The 23,095-nt window shown below is 39.8% G+C and overlaps 1 protein-coding gene across 3 annotated transcripts in view; it reads right to left on the bottom strand.

Annotated features, from left to right (window-relative positions):
• COL14A1 (collagen type XIV alpha 1 chain) overlaps window positions 1–23,095 on the bottom strand; it is a 216,380-nt gene that overhangs the window by 156,372 nt on the left and 36,913 nt on the right.

Here is a 23,095-nt window from a genome sequence, read left to right as displayed (position 1 = left end):
GTGCGAACTTAATCACTGTGCCACCAGGCTGGCCCTGACACCTATGTAAAATTTTTGAAATGAAAAAAATGTAAAAACTGAGGACTGATTCGTGGTTGTCAGGAGTTAAAGATGGGGAATAGGAAGGAGGGAGATGTGCTTATGAGAGGGCAACACAGGGATTTTTATGGTGATGGAACTGTCCAGCATCTTGAGCGTACTTAAGGATACACAAACATGCAATGTGATAAAATTGTATAGGACTACATAAACACACACAAAAATGATACAAGTAAAATTGGGGAGATCTGAACAAGTGGATGTATTGCATCAATGTAAATACACTGGTTGTGATATTGTACTACAATTTTGCAAAATGTTACTACCAAGGGAAACTGGGTACAGGGTACACAGATCTTTACCATTCCTTATAGCTTCTTGTGAATCTACAATTACCTCAATAAAAATCCATTTAAACAGCATAAATAATAAAAAAATAATGTCTAATGAAACCAATGTAAGAAAATATATGGACCCTCAGGATCTCTTGCACATTGCTGGTAGTAACGTAAATTGTTGCAAATTCTTTAGAACATATTTTTGGCATTTCCTTCTCAAGCTGGAAATTCACCTATCTTGCCCCCAGCAATTCCACTCTTAAGTCTACACCCAAGGGAAATTCTTGCACATGGACAATAGGAAGCAAGTCGAAGAAGTCTGATAACAGCACTGTTTACAATAGTTAAAAGCTGGAAACAATTCCAATATCCATCAATAGGAGAGTGGATCAGTACCTGTGGCATACAATGGAATATTATATATGCACAAAAACAAATGAGCTATATTGAAATGCAACAATCTGGATGAATCTTAGCAACATATTGCTATTTTGTGGGTAACAATATTTTGTGGAGGGAAAGTAAGCCCCAAAAGATCACGTTTAGCATGATATCTTTTTATAACAATAAAAACAACTAATACAAAATATAATCTTTTGGGGCTGGCCCCATGGCATAGTGGTTAAGTTTGGCGCACTCCACTTCAGCAGCCCAGGTTCGTGGGTTTGGTCCTGGGCGTGGCCCTACACCACTCGTCAGCCATTCTGTGGTGGCAACCCACATATAAAGTGGAGGAAGATTGGCACAGATGTTAGCTCAGGGCTAATCTTCCTCAGCAAAAAAAAAAAAAAAAAAAAAAAAAAAATATATATATATATATGTAAAATCTTCTTAGAAATACATATATAGATGCTGTAGACCTATTTAAAAAGAAAAGCATGATGATGATGATGAAGACAGGATCCAAGATTGTCATTGCCTTGGGTGAGGGGAAGGAAAGAGGTGGGATGGCAGCAGTACCATATGGTTATATGTGGCTTGTGACCAAGGTCTTAGCTTTTGGGAGTAGAGGGGGTTTGGGTGCTTATTATGCCATTAAAAATAACTAGTTAAGTAACTAATTTTAAAAAGAGGAAAGTAATCCTATCTAGCATGGAGAAAGTATTAACTAGAAAAATGATTTTAGTGTTTTATTGCACAGTTGAAGAATCAAATCTTAAACACAAGCCACAATTCTGCATGCTTCATTTGAAATTAAGACCTATGCCCTGTTTTCTAATTTAATGACTAGTATCTGTTACATCAGCAGAAAGATGCTGTTTTCAAGGGTTTCAGAAGGCAAAATCTATAATTGGTTTTGCATTCCAAAGTATGATTTTTCCTCAAGATTAGTGCACATTGACTTGGGAACTGTGAAAAACATATTTCTTTTTCAAATGCCCTAAACCCTGGTCATTAGCTCTAAGACACATCCAAACACAATGACCCTCAGGGCTGTTTCCCACTGTCGCAGGCACAGACGCAGTGTGTCCACCTCCAGTAAGATTTAGTGTACGCAGAACTCTCTCGAACACGTGACGTGTCTGCCCCAACGACAGGTTTATCTGTGCCAGAGGCAAAAAATGGGTCAAATACTTGGGGCAAGAGGTAGTTTTAAAGCTTCCATATTAAGTTCAATAACCACACATCTCAAACGTAACTCCAGCTGTTATAGGGAATTGTTTAAAAAATATATTCAAATTTTACCAAAATTTGAATTTATTAAATTTGGAGTATATTCAAATCTTACTAAAAATAAGAGTCCAGATTCAGCACTGATGACAAATAACATTCCTTTCCACTGGCAAATATGCTACCCATTCCAGCATTCTTAATTGGAGAGGGACCAATGAGAAAGAAAGCATTAAGCACCTTAAAATATGTTATGGAATCAAGTGGTGGAAAACCAGACACACCTGGGAGTCAGGGTGAATTGTATGAAACCTTGCAGCCAAATGTAATTTAACACGGCCTTTTAAATGGAGAAGTACATATGCTTTTATTGTTAAAACAATATTCCATAACTAATTTTTAAAGAATACCATAAAAATCTCGAACTGTATTTTAATTCAGCTCTTGGCTTAACATGGGCTTTCTCTAAAATGCAATTCTGAAAATACAGGTGGTATAAAAATTTAAAAAGCTAAGCAGCTGAACACAATCAAAGAAATCACTCAATATATAGGCTAGATCACAAAGATAATAACACTCTGATGTCACAGGCAGAATCAGAAGAAACAATTCCTATTATGTCCTACACCCTGTGGAGGTGCATGATGAGGAGGCCGAGGAAAAACCAACGATCCCTAACATTCCATATCTGAAAGCTGTGTATGTCATTATTATATTTATTAACCAGTAAGCCCTCTACACTTCTCTCTTGATTCAACCCTCACTACAGCTCTATGAGACAGGTACTATCATTAACAGTCCATTTGCAGCCCAAAAGTATTACATACACGGACTGCGTGATTTTCAACACAACTGGTCTATGATTCATTTAGCGGCTTTGAATTATTTTTCTCGATGCCACTAACAAAATATCTAGCTAGGCTATTCATGAAGCAAGACATCTGAAGGAAAACTGCAGTCACAGAACAATTTTTCACTTAAGTCTCCTGTGAGGTTAAGGAGGGTGTCCCACAAATAAGCAGAGGCAAGGCTGGGACTTGAACCCACCCACATGATAGGTCCTCATGATCCATACTCTTCACCACAGGGCTGTGCAGCCTTCATAAGGCACTCTATACTATACAAGTTTAGAAAGCAGAGGGAAATGAAGTCTCTGATAGGAAGCAGCACCCCACAGGGCTTGCCCCTGTTGTGTCCACAGCTAGTATGGGCTATTTGCAAGCATCTCCAATTATTTGTCTAGAACTTTTTTCCCTCCAAAACGTAGGCACTTAGTATTTCAGCAGCTCATCTGATAAGCATCCCTTTAACAATAACTGTATACCAATTTTACCATGTTACTGACAGGAAAAAATTCTGTGTTGAAACTACAAGTTAATTCAAGCAGTTGGATTGATATCAATCGCTCTACTCTAAACCTATGTTTATTAATTTGATATTATGGAACTAATTTCCTGGAGGAAATTTATTTATTTATTTAAAATGTATTTATTTAATGCTTACTGTATACTAAGCACTGTTTTGGGCAACCAGGAACACAACCAAGTTCCCCCCTTGGGCAGCAAATTAAATTTCCTCGATGAGAGGAAAAAGACTCTAACAAAACAACGTAAGTTCAGATTTTTAAAAGAGCTTTTTTTTTTTAAGGAAGATTAGCCCTGAGCTAACTACTGCCAATCCTCCTTTTTTTGCTGAGGAAGACTGGCCCTGAGCTAACATCTGTGTCCATCTTCCTCTACTTTATACGTGGGACGCCTGTCACAGCTTGGCTTTTGCCATGTGGTGCCATGTCCCCACCCGGAATCCGAACAAGCAACACTGGGCTGCCGAGAAGTGGAACATGCACACTTAACCGCTGTGCCACTGGGCGGGCCCCTAAAAGTGCTTTATAAAAATAAACAGAATGTTATAAAGAGTAGCTGTGTGTATGGGGGAAGGGAGCTCTACTGTAGCTAGAATAGTACGAAAATTACCAAATTACGTCTTTTCTTTTTGGTGAGGAAGATTGGCCCTGAGCTAACATCTGTTGCCAATCTTCCTCTATTTTGTACGTGGGCTGCCGTCTCACTGTGGCTTGATGAGTGCTGCATAGGTCCGCACCCAGGATCTGAACCTGCAAACCCTGGGCTGCCGAAAGCGGAACACACGATCTTAACCACTACACCACAGGGCCGGCTCCAAATTATGTCTTACTTTTATACCATATTATTCCTTTTGTTCTAATGACATTCAAATTAAAGACCTAATTTTGGTTTATTAGGAAATATTTACAATATATTTATGGATAAAAGTATTCACCAACATAGTTAATGCAAATAGAAAAGGGAGAATTGACAGAAGCCTTCTTCTGTCAGGTGAACTCCTATTCAAACTTCAAGACCCAAGTTACACTTCACCAACTCCATGAACCCTTTCTAACAGTCCTCAGATGGGATTCATTATCTGCCTCTCTTTACTGCCTCTGCATTTGTGCATGGTTTCTTGTACTCATAACACTGGACTATTATGATTTGTTTCTATTTCCAGCTCCCTGACTAGACTGAACTCCTCGAGGGATGAGGGCTTTCTGTCTTATCTTTTTATCCCCTTTGTCTGGCTCAGCTCTTAGCACATAGTACATCAACGAATGTGAACTACATTGAATTGTGTTCTTCAAAAAGAATTTCTCTTTTCACATAATTCATACCTCCAGCAGGGCATGAGAAAAATGAACCATGAGGGCTCCATTGAATTTGGCCTCTCCTCCTGCCCTGCCACACCACACTCTGAAAGTGGATTACAGTAATTTAGGGATCAGGAAGGCTGTATCGAGTTGGCCTGTCTTCCTTGAGATTTTCCCAATGCTGGAGGCTAATCCGGATGAAAGTGGAGCACATAGTATTTTCACTCGCTTTATCTTAATACACAGTCAGGAGACCTCACGATCATTTTTACCACAACTGGTCTACAATTCATTTACCAGCTTTGAATTATTTTTCTCGATGCCACTAGCAAAATACCTAGCTAGGCTATTCATTACCCAAGACAGCTGAAGGAAAACTGTGGTCACAGAACAATTTTTCACTTAAGTCTCCGGTGAGGTTAAGTTCGAGATTCCAAACCAAGAGCAAAAGAAAATCCCTGAAACATTGGTGCAATACAACTCTTGGAAGCTCACTTCCAAGTTTGGCCTCAGCCACATCACTCACGATACTTTTTTTTCAAAAATAGTTAGCATCATTTTACATCAGTGAAGAGCTCAGTGGTTCTAAAAGGCTTTTTCAATGCATCGACACATTCTGACTCTCACAACATTCCCGTGAGGAGCCATTATTGTTCTCATTTTTCAGAAAATGAAATTGAGATTCAGTGAGACAAGTGAATGGCTCTGTGGTTACTGGATGAGCCAGGACTGGATGCCAGGTCTTCTAAGTGTTTGGGCCAATATGCCTTTTCCAACGTACCATGCTCACTACTACAGAAGATGTCCTCATCTAATGCAATGGATGCTCACTCGTTATCTGCTGTATAAATGTTACAAGTGATCCATCGAGCAGATGTGGAGCAGGGGGCTCGTTTCAGTTGAGTTGGGAGTTCACATAAATCAGAGTGTGCACACTCAGTCACTCTAGGCTTGGTGGAGCCTCATCTTTCGAAGCATCCCTGACAGATGATCGCCCCATCTAAAAGAGCACTCCCCATCACTCTCTTCCCTTATTCTGTTTTATTTTTCTTCGTAGAACCTCTTACGTCCTAGAAATATACTATATAGTGTGATGGTTAATTTTACGTGTCAACTTAACTGGTCCACGGGGTGCCCAGACATTTAGTCAAACATTATTCTGGGTGCGTCCATGAGGGTGTTTCTAGATGAGATTAACATTTGAATCTGCAGATTGAGTAAAGCAGACTGCCCTCCTCAATGGAGGTGGCCCTCATGCAATTGACTGAAAACCTGAATAGAATAAAAAGACTGAGGGAGAGGGAAGTGCTCCTGCCTGACTGCCTTGAGTTGGAACATTAGACTCAAATTGAAACATTACCTCTTCTTGGGTCTTAAGCTGGTCAGTTTTCAGACTGGAACTTACACCATCGGCTCTCCTGGGTCCCAGTTTGCCAAGTGCAGACCTTGCGACTTCTTAGCCTCCAAAATCGTGTGAGCCAATTCCTTACAATAAATCTCTCTCTATATATACACACATCCAATTGGTTGTGTTTCTCTGAAGAACCTTGACTAATGCATACAGTTATTTATCTATTGACTGTGGCAGACACTTTTCATTGCTTCCCTTTTTTACAATAATAAAAAGACCTACCATTTAGTGACTGCTTTCATCAGATGCTTTGCATGTCTTTTGTGTTGAAGCTGATATTAATCCTATAAGGTAGGTTCTTCTCACACCATTGAAAAAGAGAGGTTAAATAACTAGAAAGGCTAACTAACTTGCCCATCATCACACACTGAGCAGATGGAAAAACTGGAATTCAAATCCAGGACTGACTCCAAAGTCTGAACCTCTTACTATTGTGCTATTCAACTCCTATCACAGAAGAGAAGAAAAGAACTTGAAAAGAAGGAAGCGAAAAAGAAAGGGAGGGAGGGATGGGGTGAGAGGGAGAGACAGGGAGGTAGGGAAGGAAGGAAAGAAGGGAGGGAGGGAGGGATGATTGCCAAGCCTAGCCATTAAAGATAGCGTGAAATGAGGGGCCGGCCCCGGGGCAGAGTGGTTAAGTTCGTGTGCTCCGCTGAGGCGGCCTGGGGTTTCGCTTGTTCGGATCCTGGGTGTGGACATGGCACCGCTCATCAGGCCACATTGAGGCAGCGTCCCACGTACCACAACCAGAAGGACCCATAACTAAAATATACAACTATATACTGGGGGGATTTGGGGAGAAAAAGCAGAAAGAAAAAAAAAAGAAGAAGATTGGCAACAGTTGCTAGCTCAGGTGCCAATCTTTAAAAAAAAAAAGATAGCATGAAATGAGAGTCACTTGTCCTATAGCCAACCTGGGATGAATAACACCTGACAACTGGCAGGCACGTGAAGCCCAACCCCTGAACCACAGCCAAAAGAACACTTCAGCCGTCACTCAGAACCCTGCATCTTAACAGTAACTGACAATCCTCTAAACATCACATTCATCACATTTCTCCTCTGCTCATAAACCATAAAGGACCGGGAGCAGACGTGAGAGCCGTCTTCAAATATTTAAAGGGCTGTCATACAGGAAGGGGATTGGGAGTGTTCTGTGTGCCCACCAGGAGACAGATTTCAACTCAGTTCAAGAAAGAACTTTCTAACAGTCAAGATTTCCATAGACAGCTGCCTTGGGAATAGTGAGATCTCTATCAATGAAAGCAAACGCTAGTCAACTTTCGATGGCCTGCCTGAAGAGCCTCAACCATCCTCCTAACTGATTGAACAACATGGCTCTCAAAGTTCCTTCCACAGCTAAATTTTAAGGTTATTTCTTCCCTCCCCTACCTACCAAATTAAGCCTAAACTGTTCATTGTGCTCTTCGAAGCTCTCCCTAATTCAGCTCCACTTGACCTGTCCGTATTTATTTCTCACTTCATCCCAATACAATTACTCTTCTTTCCCCCAACAACATTCTCATCTCTGAGACTTTGGACTCAATTTTTTCCCCCCATCATCTCTTCTTGTCTATCCTCTCCAAACTCTACCTACCACAATGCAAGAAACCTAAAACAAGTTTTAATTCTTTGAAAATATATAGTCCTTTTCAAATACTTTTATATAAAGTTTGCTCAAAAATTTTATTTATACAATTACCTGGTTATTTCCTGATTTTCATAAGTTAATACTGACCCAAGAGAGGCTATTTTGCCTGGCCACCTCTATTTAAAAATAAAACGTGCTCAACTTCAGGAGCCAGTGTATTACATTCACATTTATTTTCAGCTCTGTATATAGTACCGCGTGATTTGGCTAGATGCTTACTTTGGCTGTTCAAGGTCATTTTCCGAAAAATGCCACAACTTAATCACCTCTGTTATTCCAATTCATCAATAACAAACAGATCCTGACATTTTGCAATTTCTCAGGCTGAAATGCCTGCTCAATTTGACACCAAACGTCAACCCTGCAGGTATGGAAACAAGATGTTTAACAGAAAATTCTCAGACAAGAAGGAAGGTATCAATCAGACAAGTCCAAGCTTTCCTATGGGGAACAGACTCTGCCAAAATCTATAGCAATGCTCACAGTTGTAAAGTATCTGATTTTAAAAAAGGATATGTTACAAGTTCTTTTCAAAATTAGGACTTTTGAAAACTTATTTAAGGCAGAGCTATGATTTTGTTCCACTGAAGAATTCACAGGTTAAGAATGATAGGATTTGCTGGAGGCCAACAGAAAAGGTGTCAAAAATCCTTTAAAAATGCCTTATCAAGAGTGACGAGGGAACTAGGAGAAAATTGGAGGGGCGTTTGCTAGAAGAATTCCATACCCTTGCCCTTGGGGAACTCTTACAATTTTATGCACAGGTATGATGTACCGTGCAGGTGTTCAATGATTACTTTCTGAATGACTGATTCTATCTCATGTTCTTCTGAATTCTTGAAAACACGAATTATAATGCTTCACATCAAGGAAAAAACAGAAATCTACTTTCTGTGTTTTTTTCTTTTCTTTTCTTTTTCTTTTTTTTTTTTTTTTGCTGAGGAAGATTGACCCTGACCTAACATCTGCTATCAATGTTCCCCTTTTTTCTTTTTGTTTTTTTGGTATGTGAGCCACCACCACAGCAGGGCCAATAAGAGACAAATAGTGTAGGTTCACACCCTGGAACCAAACCTGGCCTGCTGAAGCAGAGAGCACTGAACTTAACAACTAGGCCACTGGGGCTGGCCCTACTTTCTGTTTTTTTATGATAAAAACATTATTTTCATAAAAAATCTTTCTTAATTTCTCCAAGGGATTGTGAACCTCTCTCTTTGAGTCTAAAATAAGCCAAATCCAAATATTTGACAAATACTTATTGATAATGAAAGACACTCTACTGCATTCTGTATGCTAACATTTTCTCCTTGAAAAGAAGATGTTAAAAAAAAAAAGAAATGGAAAAGGAGGTGGAAACTGACATTCCCTAAGTGCCTGCTATGTCCCAGGTGTGTCGTATATAAGATAGCATTTAATCCTCACAAGCCTGCATGCTCCTTACGACTATTATGCTCATTTTGCCAATGAGGAAACTAGGGCTTAGAAAGGTTAATATGCCTAAGGTTGCACAGCTAGGTACAAAGCAAAGGAAGATTTTATTCCAAGAGACGTGTGACCACAAAACTTATGTGCTATCCTAAGTTCATACTGATCTCAATAAGTAATAAGGAAAATAAGAAAAAAGAAGGGGAAGTTCAATATGAGAAGAAAAAAATATCCTGATGAAAACGTTATTGTTTATCCTCTTAACCCTCGGGCTGGAAAGCAACTCACATCATCTTCTGATTTCTCCTCTGAGCACGGTTACTTGGACTTACTAACTACGATGTGTCTGATGCCTTCTGCTCGGCAGACTACCTCTGCAGTTGCTCTGTGTTTCTATGAAATATTACAGAGTGCACAGAGGGCAGTGAGGAGGAACAGGGCCAGAATTATATATCACAGCTTTTCTCTTACACATTTGTGTTAGATCAGGGCTTCTCAACCTTTTTTTAATTAATAATCTTTTCTTCCTCAAACACGTTACCAGTTTATTGAGCAAGCTGAAGTTCCCAACCTTTTTTTTTAATTAACAAACTAATAAGGTAAATTAGGGGCTGGCCCAGTGGCTTAGTGGTGGAGTTAGTGTGCTCCACTTCAGTGGCCCAGAGTTGGCGGGTTCGGATCCCGGGCGCAGACCTACACACCACTCATCAAGCCATGCTGGGGTGGAGACCCACGTACAAAGTAGAGGAAGATGGGCACAGACGTTGGCTCAGGGACAATCTTTCTCAGGCAAAAAGAGGAAGATTGGCAACAGATGTTAGCTCAGGGCCTGTCTTCCTCACCAAATAAATAAATAAATAAGGTAAATTAATTAACATCACTTTTCAAAAACTGTAGTTTTATTTAATATGCCAAAGAATTGAAGAACAGACAACTTCACACAGCTAGAGCTCCATCATTTAGAAACAGCAGCAGCAAGTCCTTTTCTTCTTCCTCCTTCCCCTTTTGTCTTCTAAAATCTTATCTTTGACCCTGGCGTTCTACAGTTTCACCAGCATGACTCTGAGTGTGGCTAACTTTTTATTTAGACTCTTCAGAACTCTTTATGTTCTACTTGATTCCTTTTCAAATCTACTCTCTTTTTCAGGGGCTCGCATTCTTTACTTCTCATGTTTTGAATATTTCTATGGCTTTAATAATATTGTTTATTTTATAGTGTTTTATGTAATCATTCCATGATTGACACTCATGGGATTCTGACACCACCATTTTTGTGTCTTCTGACTCTCCTCATGGCACACGGTTCTCTTCTGTGTTTCAAAGGTTTGGCTTATGAACTCTTCCTTGGCACTGCTTTATCTGTGGCAATCTTTAGAACGTAAGCTGAGCAGATGTGCCGCAAATGTGACTTTGTATTCGTTTCTCCCAGGCACTCTACTTTTACCAGCTCTGAACAATTTTTGTATTAATTTCTTGAATAGGAGGATCCCAGAGCATTTGAGGAGTGTAAATGTGAATGCCTCATCTGAATGTGGTACAGGCCCATGGTTATGCATTCTTAAGGAGACTCTTTCCCCACTGGGGGCACAGGCATAGACAGAGGGGCGTCCTCAAATTCTCCCTGGGCTTATGAGCAGAGATATCCTAGGCCACCCAAGTCTTGTCCCTGGTACACCATATCAGCTGTCTAGATAATAGTAATTATAACAATAAAGAGAATAAGGAGGAGAAAGAAGTAAAAGAAGAAGAAAGAGATGAAGAAGAAAGAGGAAGAGGACAAGGAGAAACACTTCCAGAGCATATTTTATGGGCCAGGCATCCTTCTAAACCCCTTAGTGCATGAATTCCAGCCCACAAACTAATCCCAATGTCCAGTTTATGACTAGACCCAATCCCTTCCCTATCACCTAGAAGTCAGAATCTAGCAAGCACTAACCTACAAAACCCACCCATTCGCCTAGGCTTTAGCTGATCATCTGACTCCTGCCTTACCAAAATCAAAATTCCTACCAGTCCCACTCTCGTTGAACTGAACTCAAAGTCCTGGGTCTGGCAGATCTAAGTCCAAGAATAACTAGTGGAAAAGGGGGTAAGATTTCAAACTGATCTCTTAACTGTGAGTCAAGAACCATAAAAGCACTAATAGGAAGTAAGCAATCCCAGTAAGTGAAAATACACCTTGCGAATAATCATATGCCCTGGCTACATTCAACCATAATGACTATACATAATTCAGAACTGATTCTTCTCCAAGAGAAGGTACTGGGTACACGTGTTGAGGCCCCACTAGACTATGTAAGTTTCATGAGGGTAGAATCCTGCCTACAATGATCACCAATTTATTCCCAGTGCTTAACTCAGTGCTCAGCACTAGCGGATAATCACCAAACCACCTCTATGCATTTATTTTTAAATCAATAACACAAAAGATATGTCTATGATTAAATTAATGAATGTAAACCCTACATTGTAATATTAATAGCAAATACTTAAATAGCATTTTCTATGTTCTAGGGACTTCACATATTAACTCCTTTAATCTTCACAACTAACTTTTGGGAGTTCTTATGGTTCAAATAAAAAGAAATCAAACGTGGGAGTCTGAGAATTAGGATCCTTTGAAGGTTTATATATGAGAGTACATCCTATAGCACTTCTTATTGGAAATACCAAAATGGACCAGCTGCCCTCAGAAAAGCAATGAACTACTCAGTTCATCAAGGGATTCAGTTCCAACACATTCAAAAGCAAAGGATCAGCAAAGGAGAAAATATTTTAGTCCTTGCAGGCATCGGATATCTGTTGCTTCTCTTAACTCTGAGGTTGTGGGAAAGCAGCTCTAGACAACATGCAAAGGAATAAGTATAGGTGAGGCCCAATAAAACTTTATTTAAGGAAACAGAGGACTGGGCTTGGCCTATGGGCCATAGTTGGCCAACCCCTGCAAAGAATAACTTAAGCTCATCTTATTTTTTTCCCAGAAAATGAGAGCATTGGGATCCTCTTCTTATCTTCTCATTGCAGAAAACTAAATACATATATATAACTAAATATATATATATTATACATATCTGCAGAAAACTAAATATATATATATATAACTAAATATATATATATATTATATATATCTACTATCCATATAGTAGAAAACTAAATATACATTTTTTAAAAAACTAAGAAGGTCAGAAATCTTAATTTAAAAACAATTAAAAGAAAAAAAAAGCAACCCTATGCTACTTTTCCTATCTGTCTCATAATCTTTCTAACAGGTTCTGCATTCTTGCGCAAAACACCAAAAATAAATGGAGAAAGCTGTTTGGACAACAAAGGAGAAACAGCCATTGATGCAAATGTGCCAATATCATGCTCAAAGGCAAATGCCACTTTTGTTTGGGAGTTTGCTTTAGATTATTGAAGAAATAAGTACAGAAGATTGAAAACAAGTAATTATTCAACTGCACTGCGACTTCTGTTAAGGATCTTAGCTCTTTGCCTTTAAACTCAAATTCTAAAATATGCAAAATATGTCTGATTGCATCTGAGCCACTATCAATGTGGGCTCTTGTACAAGAAAAATTGTAGATTGTAAGGAAAACAAAGAGCAGCATGGTTCAGTGTGAAGCACGGGACCACCATATCTTGGAAGAAAGGCCATGGCAAGTGGTGCATTGAGGCCTGGTCTGGGAAGGCCATGTTTGTCTCCACTGGGTCCCATTACTGCCCCTCTTCAACCTACTGGGAACCCTAACTCTGGCCTGGATTGTCTCCACGGTTTACAACTCACTTCTTTAGACAATTTTCCCACACAACCAGCGCCCTCAGAATCCTCACTGCCCCTGCGCACACCTCACGGGAGACTCCATCTAAAGGAAGAAGCCACCTTTTTACCACAAACCTCTTGAAACTTTTGCCCCAGACCAGATCCTGATCACCCCAATAAACACCTTGAAACAGCTCTTGCCCAACAATGGGCTCATGGAAGGGCCGTCCATAAACATGTGTTTAGTGAGTAAAGCCAATGAACTGCCGAAGGTTGGTCCTTCTCCAGGTGTTCATTTATCAGAACCTATTACTCCCACCTTTTCACTGTCCATCTTCCTGTTTGTAACTCACTTCACTCAATCCTCAGCTTTAGAAGGGCAAGAGGAAGATGCATCAGGGAAAAGAATGGAGAACTTAGGACGTTTCAGGAATAACTAGCTATAGCTAAATTCTAGGACGAACTCTAGTCCATGGATGGAAGATAGAGTTCACCTTCAATGCCATTCTTTAAGCAAAGAATGCTGAGCCAAGACTCAGGTGAGAACTTACATGTAAAGTCCTCCATAAAAATATTTACAAATCTGTTTTTTCAAAAGATTAAGTCAGAAATTATTGACTTTGTTTATTTAGAAGGGGTGAGTAAAGGGGCTAGCCCCGTGGCCGAGTGGTTAAGTTCACACGCTCCGCTGCAGGCGGCCCAGTGTTTCGTTGGTTCGAATCCTGGGCACGGACATGGCTCTGCTCATCAAGCCCTGCTGAGGCAGCGTCCCACATGCCACAACTAGAAGGACCCACAACGAAGAATATACAACTATGCACCGGGGGCTTTGGGGAGAAAAAGGAAAAAATTAAATCTTTAAAAAAAAAAAAAAAAAGAAGAAGAAGGGGTGAGTAAAGCTGAATGGAAGTGATGTTTCTTTTAGGATTGCCTTTTTTGTATGTGTGTGTGAGGAAGATTGGTCCTGAGCTAAGATCTATTGCCAACCTTCCCCCGCTTTTTTTTTTTTTGTCCCCAAAGCCCCAGTACACAGTTATATATCCTAGTTGTATGTCCTTCTAGTTCTTCTGTGAGGGACACCACCTCAGCATGGCTTGACGAACATTGCTAGATCCATGCCCAGGATCTGAACCAGTGAACCCCAGGCCACCAAAGCAGAGAGCATGATCTTAACCACTACGTCACCAGGCCAGCCTCTGAGTATTACCCTTTTGTACAGCTTTTTACTTTCAAAACCACATTAATGTTTTATGTACTCACAAATTAACCTAGCTGTATTAAAAATGAATAATAAAACCACAGGGAGTAAGGAAGAAAAGGACTAACCCAACATTTGAACATGTGTATTTTATTATATACCCCACTCTAAAGGCAAATATTGAACACTAGTCAATAGATTTTTTTTGCCATGTGTATAGATTACCAATGCTAAAACTATTTTTATAACTGAGCATATAAGGAGATACATTTAAGATGTTGGGAGCCATTTTTCCCAATTCTCTTGAAAAGGGAGTTATAAATATGGAAAAACCAGGGCTAGAATGAACCCTGTGTTAAAGGTATAATATAAATATAAGCTACAATAAGATAGATGATAGATAGATAGATAATTGTGTGTGTGTGTGTACATGTGTACTCTCAGCTAAGAGTGCCTAGAAGCAATGACAACCCAGAAGCAATATGCACATCTAGCACCCACATCTTGGTATCTAAATACCATTCTCCATGAAAAGAAACCAGGATTCCTTGAAGAAATGGTTGACTTTAGAACAGGGCAGAAAAAGTACCAGAGCCTGGAATGTAAGGTTTGTGCCAGAAAGTAGGAAAAGCTTAAAGAAGGATGGGGCTATATTAAAAGGACATAGAGGACAACTTGAAATAGCTCCCACTGAGCAAATTAAAACAATTTGAGCATCAAAACAAATAATGATAGTAATGGATTACAACCCATCACATAAAATAAGAATCCACGAGTCTATACTGATATAAATAGACAAATAAATGTGGGAGAAGGGAAAGATCTCCCTTACAGTAGAATGCCAACTAACAAATGTAGAATGAATAATGGAGTTAGGAAAATTACCACTTCAGAAACATTATAGTAGTAACTGACTCAGGCAAGAATCAGCAATGATGTTAAAACAAGTGGGCAGAGGATGGTGTTATGATGGCAGTGTGGGTGGACTCTGAACTCACCTCCTCCCATGGACACAATGAATTTACAACCACTCTTGGAACAGAATTGAAAACTGGATAACAAGATCCCCACAACAAAGGACAGCCCTGACTGAGGTGGAAGAGGCAGAAATTCCTTTCTGGCAAGAAAAAAAGCCACTTCACAAGCCACAGTAGTTTATGGCCAGCGGGGAACAATCCAAAAGTACGTAGCCTTCCCTGGAGGAGTGGGAGACCTGAACAGGGGAGCGTTACTGCTATAAGTATCTTTTGGACTCAGCACAACTGAGACAAGTGTCATAATATCTGGCTTTGCTGGCTACTAACAACAATGGGGAATACTCCCAGAGAAGCTATCAGGCATAAGGGAGAAAAAGCCAGCTCTTAAAGGGCTCACACACAAATTCACCTGTTTCAGAAAGCAACCTAAAGTCACAGAAAGGTGCACAGTCCTTTGGTGAAAAGAGACTCACCTGATAGGCTCTGGGTGCATCTTGGTGAGAGGAGAGACCTGTCCAGGGACTGAGACATTGGAGGTAGTTATTATTGTGACCTAGTACAGGTGTGCTGACATAGACACTGGCAGACACCACTGGAATCCCTCCACTGACCTGTTAGCCCAGGGTCTGCCCCCCCCCACTAAAGTGCCAATTTAATCCAGCTCAGCCAGAGCAGGCAGCCCACCCTAGGGATGGGCCTTATCCAACAGCAAGCCCTCAGGCAACTTGTGACAGGCAGGGTGCCTGGATCCTCTGCAGGCAAGGGAGTGGTTCTGCCTCAACCAGGCAGGACATGAGCAAGGAGCAGGTGGAGTGTGTGGAGCCTCCGCAATGGGGCAACCAGGTCCACTTCAGGGAGCTGGGGTGCACGCACAGGGCAGGTCTGTGTTGATGGTGTGCATGGCCCTGTGGGTGGTGGGGTTTGTCAGCTACAGAAGACTTGTACTTCTCAAGCAGCCACATAGGGTACCGGTTCCACCTTCTAAAGCCTGAAATAATTGGGTGCTTCAGGGCCTGGGATTAGCCCCCCTCAGCTGCAATCCTGAGATAGCTGGCAACAGCCTTGCTGGCCAGAGGCCTGCAGCAACTGTAAGCCCCTGGGCCTAGCAAACAGCTACACGTGGGGCCAACTCACTTAAGAGAAAAATTGCAACAGAAATGTGCTATTAGATCTTGCAGTCAACTGTGCTGGGGCTCGCCACGCCTGATAAAGTGACTGAAGGGTCCATGGCAGCCACATACAGCTGAGCATTACAACCAGTCAGCCAGGGGGACATCCTAGCCTCCCTGGGCACCTGCAGCAAAAGAAACCCTGCCACAACACAAGGACACACATAGCCCACAAAGGGTACACTCCTGGAACATTTCAAACTGGTGATGAGAAGGAAGCAAACTGCTGAGCCTCATAAGGCATCTTTTACATAAAGCCATCTCTACAAGATCGGGAGACATAGCTGACTCACACATACATATAAGCACAGAGAAAGAGGCAGAGACAAAGGAATAGCGTCCAAGTAAGGGTACAGGGAAACACCCCATAAAAAGAACTAAACAAAACAGAAATAAACAATCTACCTGACAGAGTTCAAATTCAAATAAAAAGTCATAAGGAGGGGCCGGCCCCATGGCCGAGCGGTTGAGTTCACGCACTCCACTTCAGCAGCCCAGGATTTCACTGGTTAGGATTCTGGGCACGGACATGGCACCACTCATCAGGCCATGTTGAGGTGGCATCACATATGGCACAACCAGAGGCACTCAAAACTGGAATATACAACTATGTACTGGGGGGCTTTGGGGAGAAGAAAAAAGGGGAAGAAAAAGAAGATTGGCAACAGTTGTTAGCTCAGGTGCCAATATTGAAAAAAAAAGTCATAAGAATGTTCACTGATCTTGGGAGGAGAATGGATGAACTCAGTGAGAACGTCAACAAAGAATTGGAAAATATAAAGAAGAACCAATCAGAAATGAAGAATACAATACGGGAAATGAAAAATTCACTAGAGGGACTCAATAGCAGAGTAGATGACACACAAGAATGGATCAATGAGCTGGATGAAAGACTAGAGGAAATCACCCAAACTGAACAGATAAAAGAAAAAAGAATTAAAAAGAAAGAGAACAGTCTAAGTGAGCTCTAGGACAATATCAAATGCACTAATATTCCTATTATAGGTGTCCCAGAAGAAGAGAGAGACAAAGGGGCAGAGAATCTATTTGAAAAAATAATAGCTGAAAACTTTCCTAACCTAAGGAAGGAAACAGACATCCAGGTACACGAAGCACAGAGAGCTCCAAACAAGATATCAGCCCAAAATAAGACATATTATAATTAAAATGCCCAAAATTAAAGATAAAGAGAGAATCCTAAAAGCTGCAAGAGAAAGGCAACATGACATACAAAGGAAAGCCCATAAGGCTATCAGCAAACTTCTCAGCCTAAACCCTACAGGCTGGAAGAAAGAAGCATGACATATTTAAAGTACTGAAAGGAAAAAACCTACAGCCAAGAATAATCTATCTGGCAAGGTTATCATTCAGAATGGAAGGAGAGATAAAGAGTTTCCCAGACAAGCAAAAATAAAAGGAGTTTATTACCAAGAAACCAGTTCTACAAGAAATGCTGAAGGGACTTACTTAAGTGGGAAAGAGAAGACCACAAATAGGAATAATAAAATTATCAAAAAAAACAAAAAACACAACCAGGCAATAAAATCACTGCTAAAGGCAAAAATACAGTAAAGGTAGCAGATCAACAACCTATGAAGATAACATGAAGGTCAAAAGACAAAAGTACTAAAATTACCTATTTCAACGATAAGAGGGTAAGGGATACACACACAAAATAAGAGATTAGATATGATTTCAAAAATACAAAATGTGGGAGGAGGGGAGTAAACAGCAGAGCTTTCAGAAAGAGGTTAAACTAAAGAGACTATCAGTTCAATATAGTGTTCTATCTACGTAGAATATTATATATGAACCTCATGGTAATCACAAACCAGAAACCTATAATAAGTAAGAGAAAGGAAATCAAACATATTACTAAAGAAAGCCATCAAGCCACAAGGGAAGAGAGCAAGAGAAGATGCTTAGTGAAATTAGTCAGTGGGAGAAAGTCAAATACCATATGATCTCACTCATAAGTAGAAGATAAAAACAACAACAAACAAACACATAGCAACAGAGATTGGATTAGTGGTTTCCAGAGGGGAAGTGGGGAAGGAGGAGGGTGAAAGGGGTGTCAGGCACATATGTGTGGTGATGGATTCTAATTAGTCTTTGGGTGGTGAACACGATGTAATCTACACAGAATTCAAAATATAGTATAATGTACACCTGAAAATTACATAATGTTATAAACCAGTGTTACTGGAATAAAATAATTAATTAATTTAAAAAAATAAAGATAAAGAAAGAATCCTAAAAGCCACAAGAGAAAGGCAAACAAGTTTCATACAAATGAAACCCTATAAGGCTATCAGCTGACTTCTCAGCAGAAACTTTACAGGCTGGAAGGGAGTGTCATGATATACTTCAAGTGCTGAATGGAAACAACCTACAGCCAAGACTACCCTATCTGGCAAGGTTATCATTCAGAACGGAAGGAGAGAGAGAATTTTCCAGACAAGCAAAAATTAAAGAAGTTTACCACCAAGAAACCAGTACTAGAAGAAATGCTAAAGGGACTTTTTTAAGTGGGGAAGAGAAGACCACAAATAGGAATAAGAAAATATCAAAAACAAAAAAAGCAATAAAATCACTGGTAAAGGCAAAAATACAGTAAAGGCAGCAGATCAACCACCTATGAAGATAATATAAAGGTGAAAAGACAAAAATACCAAAATTATCTATTTGCATGAAAGAGGGTAATGGGTACACACACAGACGAAAAAGAGGTTAGATATGATATCAAAAACACAAAATGTGGGAGGAGGGGAGTAAAAGAGTAGAGCTTTCAGAAAGAGATCAAACTAAGGAGACCATCAACTTAACATAGATTGCTATATATGTAGGTTATTATATATGAACCTCATGGTAATCACAAACCAGAAACCTATAATAAATACAAAAAATTAAGAGAAAGGAACCCAAACATAATACTACAGAAAGCCATCAAACCACAAGGGAAGAGAGCAAGAGAAGAAGGAGCAGAGAAGAAGTACTAAAATCCCCAGAAAAAAAGTAACAAAATGGCAATAAGTACATATTTATCAATAGCTACTTTAAATGTCAATGGACTAAATGCTCCAATCAAAAGGCATAGGGTGGCCAATCGGATGAAAAAACAAGACCCATATGAATGCTGCATACAAGAGACAGACTTCAGACCTAAGACATTCACAAACTGAAAAGGAAGGGATGGAAAAAGATACTCCAGGGAAATGGCAATAAAAAGAAAGCTGCAGTAGCAATACTAATATCAGACAAAATAGACTTTAAAACAAAAACTGTATCAAGAGATAAAGAGGGGGACTACATAATGATAAAGGGAATAATCCAACAAGAGGATATAGCACTTGTAAATATCTATACACCCAACATAGTGCATGTAAATATATAAAGCAATTGTTAACAGACATAAAAGGAGAAATAGACAGTAACACAATAATAGCAGTAATGCAACAGTAGCACAATAACAACACTCCACTTACGCCAATGGATAGATCATCTAAATAGACAATCAATAAGGAGACATTGCCCTTAAATGACACACTAGGCCTGATGGACTTAGTAGATATATACAGAACATTCCAGCCAAAAACCGCAGAATACACATTCTTTTCAAATGCACATGGAACATTCTCCAGGATTGACGACATATTAGGCTGCAAAACAAGTCTCAATAAATTTAAGAAGACTGAAATCATATTAAGCATCCTTTCTGACCACAAAAGTATGAAACTAGAAATTAATTACAGGAAGAAAATCAGAAAAGCCACACTACGTAGAGATTAAACAAAACGCTACTGAACAACGAATGGGTCAATGAAGAAATCAAAGGAGAAACCAAAAAATACCTGGAGACAAATGAAAATGAAAATATGACATGCCAAAATTTATGGCATACAGCATATGCAGTTCTAAAAGGGAAGTTTATAGCAATACAGGCCTACCTCAACAAACAAGAAAAATCTCAAATAAACAATCTAACAGTGCACCCAAAGGACCTAGAAAAAGAAGAACAAAGCCCAAAATCAGTAGAAGGAAAGAAATAATAAAAATCAGAGAATAACTAAATGAAATAGAGACTAAAAAAACAATAGGAAAAATCAATGAAATGAATAGCTGGTTCTTTGAAAACATGAACAAAATTGACAAACATTTAGCTAGACTCACCAAGAAGAAAAGAGAGAAGGCTCAAATAAAATCAGAAGTGAAAGAGGAAAAATTGCAACAGATACCTCAGAAATACAGAGAATACAGAATAAGAGAATACTATGAATAGCTATACACCAACAAATCAGATAATCTGGAAGAAATGGATAAATTCTTAGAATCATACAACCTTCCAAAATCGAATCAAGAAGAAATAGAGAATTTGAATAGATCAATCATCAGTAAGGAGATGGAAATAGAAATCAAAAACCTCCCCAAAAATACAAGTCCAGGACCAGATAGCTTCCCCTCAAACTCTACCAAACATTCAAAGTCTTAATACCTATCCTTCTCAAACTCTTCCAAAAAATTGAAGAGGAGGGAAGCTTCCTAACTTATTCTACAAAGCCAACAATATCCTGATACCAAAACCAGATAACGACAACACAAAAAAGGAAAATTACAGGCCAGTATCACTGATGAACACTGATGCAAAAATCTTCAACAAAACACTAGCAAATCAAATCCAGCGATACATTAAAAATGTCATACAGGATGATCAAGTGAGATTTATTCCAAGGATGCAGTGATGGTTCAACATCCGCAAATCAATCAATGTGATACACCACATTAACAAAATGAAGAATAAAAATCACACGATCATCTCAATAGACGCAGAGAAAGCATTTGACAAGTTACAGTATCCACTTATGATTAAAAACTCTGAGGGGCTGTCGGGGTGGTGCAGGGGTTAAGTTCGCACATTCTGCTTTGGCAGCCCAGGGTTCACTGGTTTGGATCCCAGGTGTGGACATATGCACTGCTTGTTGAGCCACGCTGTGGCAGGTGTCCCACATATAAAGTAGAGGAAGACGGGCATGGGTGTTAGCTCAGGGCCAGCCTTCCTCAGCAAAAAGAGGAGGATTGGTAGCAGACGTCAGCTCAGGGCTAATCTTCCTCAAAAAAAAAAAAGGAAAAAGAAAAACCTGACGTTCGTTCAGAAAACAGCATTAGCTCCAGCAACCCACTGTATGCCACAACAGCTCTAGCCATTCCATCACTTGATCAGCCTCTTAGCAGCAGGCATCCAAGGTCAAGGCTTCGCTATTAAGGTTCCTTGGTGAGTCTTGGGCTCTACTTCTTCTACTCCTGTTATGACTTAACTCTCTCTGTCTTCTGTTCCGATTCCCCAGGAGGGAGGACCTGATTGAGCTGAACATTCACCTTCCGATATACGGTGTTTTTTGCAGCATGTTTGTAACAGTGAAAATTAGAAAGCATCCAAATGCTCATTAGCATGGGGAACGGTTCACGAATTAAGATAATCTATTCCTTAGGATACGATCTGGCCATTAGAAGGAAGGAGGTAAACTAACAATAACAGCTAAAATTATTCAATGGTAGGCAGTATTCTATTTTACATATATCAACCCATTTAATCCCAAATACCTCTATGAATTAAATCCACCTTTTATAGATGAAGAAAAAGAGACACAGACATTAGGATCACCAGTATAAATTACCCAAGCTTAAAGTGGCAAAGGCGTTGAATCCAGGCAGGCAAAATTGATGCCCACACAATTTGCCACTAGGCTATCACGCCTCCTGTAGGCAGTAACATGGAAAGTTCTCAAAGTGAAAAAGCAATGCACAGAATAAGAAATACAGTATGGCAAGCCATACACATATGTTTATATATTCAGAGAGAAGGGCAAGTCACGTGCCAAAGTGTAAAAAGAAACACTGGGGTGAGTTGATGGGTGAGTATATTTTTAGCCAATAGTAGGTAACATTTCTAATTGATCATTTATCCATCTTTCCATTCAGTGACTATTTACTGGATACCTGTTATGCATCAGAAACTGCTAGATATGGAAGAGCAAAAACAGACACAATCCTTTTTCTCTTGGATCTTATCATCTAGTGGGGAAGATAAACATGCAAATGCTGTGAAGGAAAGTTAGCTGGTGTAAAAGGACCTCTAATAGAGGAAATATTGGAGAAAGTTTCTGAGAAAGTGATGATGGAACTGAACTCTGAAGAAAGAAAAGAAGGTATTTAAGCAGAGTGGTGATGGGAGAGAGTGTTTCGTGCAGAGAGTGCCGCAGGTGCTATGACTTCGTATGGGAGAGACCATAGTCTTTAAAGGATTTGAAAGAAGGCCAATGGGGCTGGAGAGCAGGGAGCGAGTATTGGTAAATGAGGAGGAGAGGCGAGTCAGTAGGTTATCAAACTACACAGGGCCTTGGAGGTCTTCTTAAGGATTTTGTCCTCCATCCTAAGAGCAGTGGGAAAATATTGAAGGGGTTTTAAGCTGTGTGTGAGGAGAGCATAGGGTTGGATTTGTCTTGAAAAGATTGCTCCAACTTCTTGGTAGAGAACAAATTGAGATTTGCTGACTAATATTGTACACCAGGAAAGAAATGGGAGCTTAGCCTGAGCATTGGCAATAGACATGGAAATAAATGAACAGATTCTGTCAGTATTTCAAGAGAAAATGAATTCACTGGAACTTGGTGATGTATTGAATATGGGAGAGTAAGGGAGAGGGAAGTGTTGATAGTGATTACGTGTGAGGAAAGGGGGGGGAATGAAAAGGAGCAGAGGGAGACTGTCATATATGTACTCTTCTGATAGGACCAAAGGCCAGGTATGTTTCTATCGTCTATGTTATAAAAACAACTCAACCCCCAAAATAAGCAAGT

This window comes from Equus caballus, chromosome 9 (genome assembly GCF_041296265.1).
Source record: "Equus caballus isolate H_3958 breed thoroughbred chromosome 9, TB-T2T, whole genome shotgun sequence".
Classification (NCBI taxonomy): domain Eukaryota; kingdom Metazoa; phylum Chordata; class Mammalia; order Perissodactyla; family Equidae; genus Equus; species Equus caballus.
This window is presented reverse-complemented; position numbering and strand designations above follow the sequence as displayed.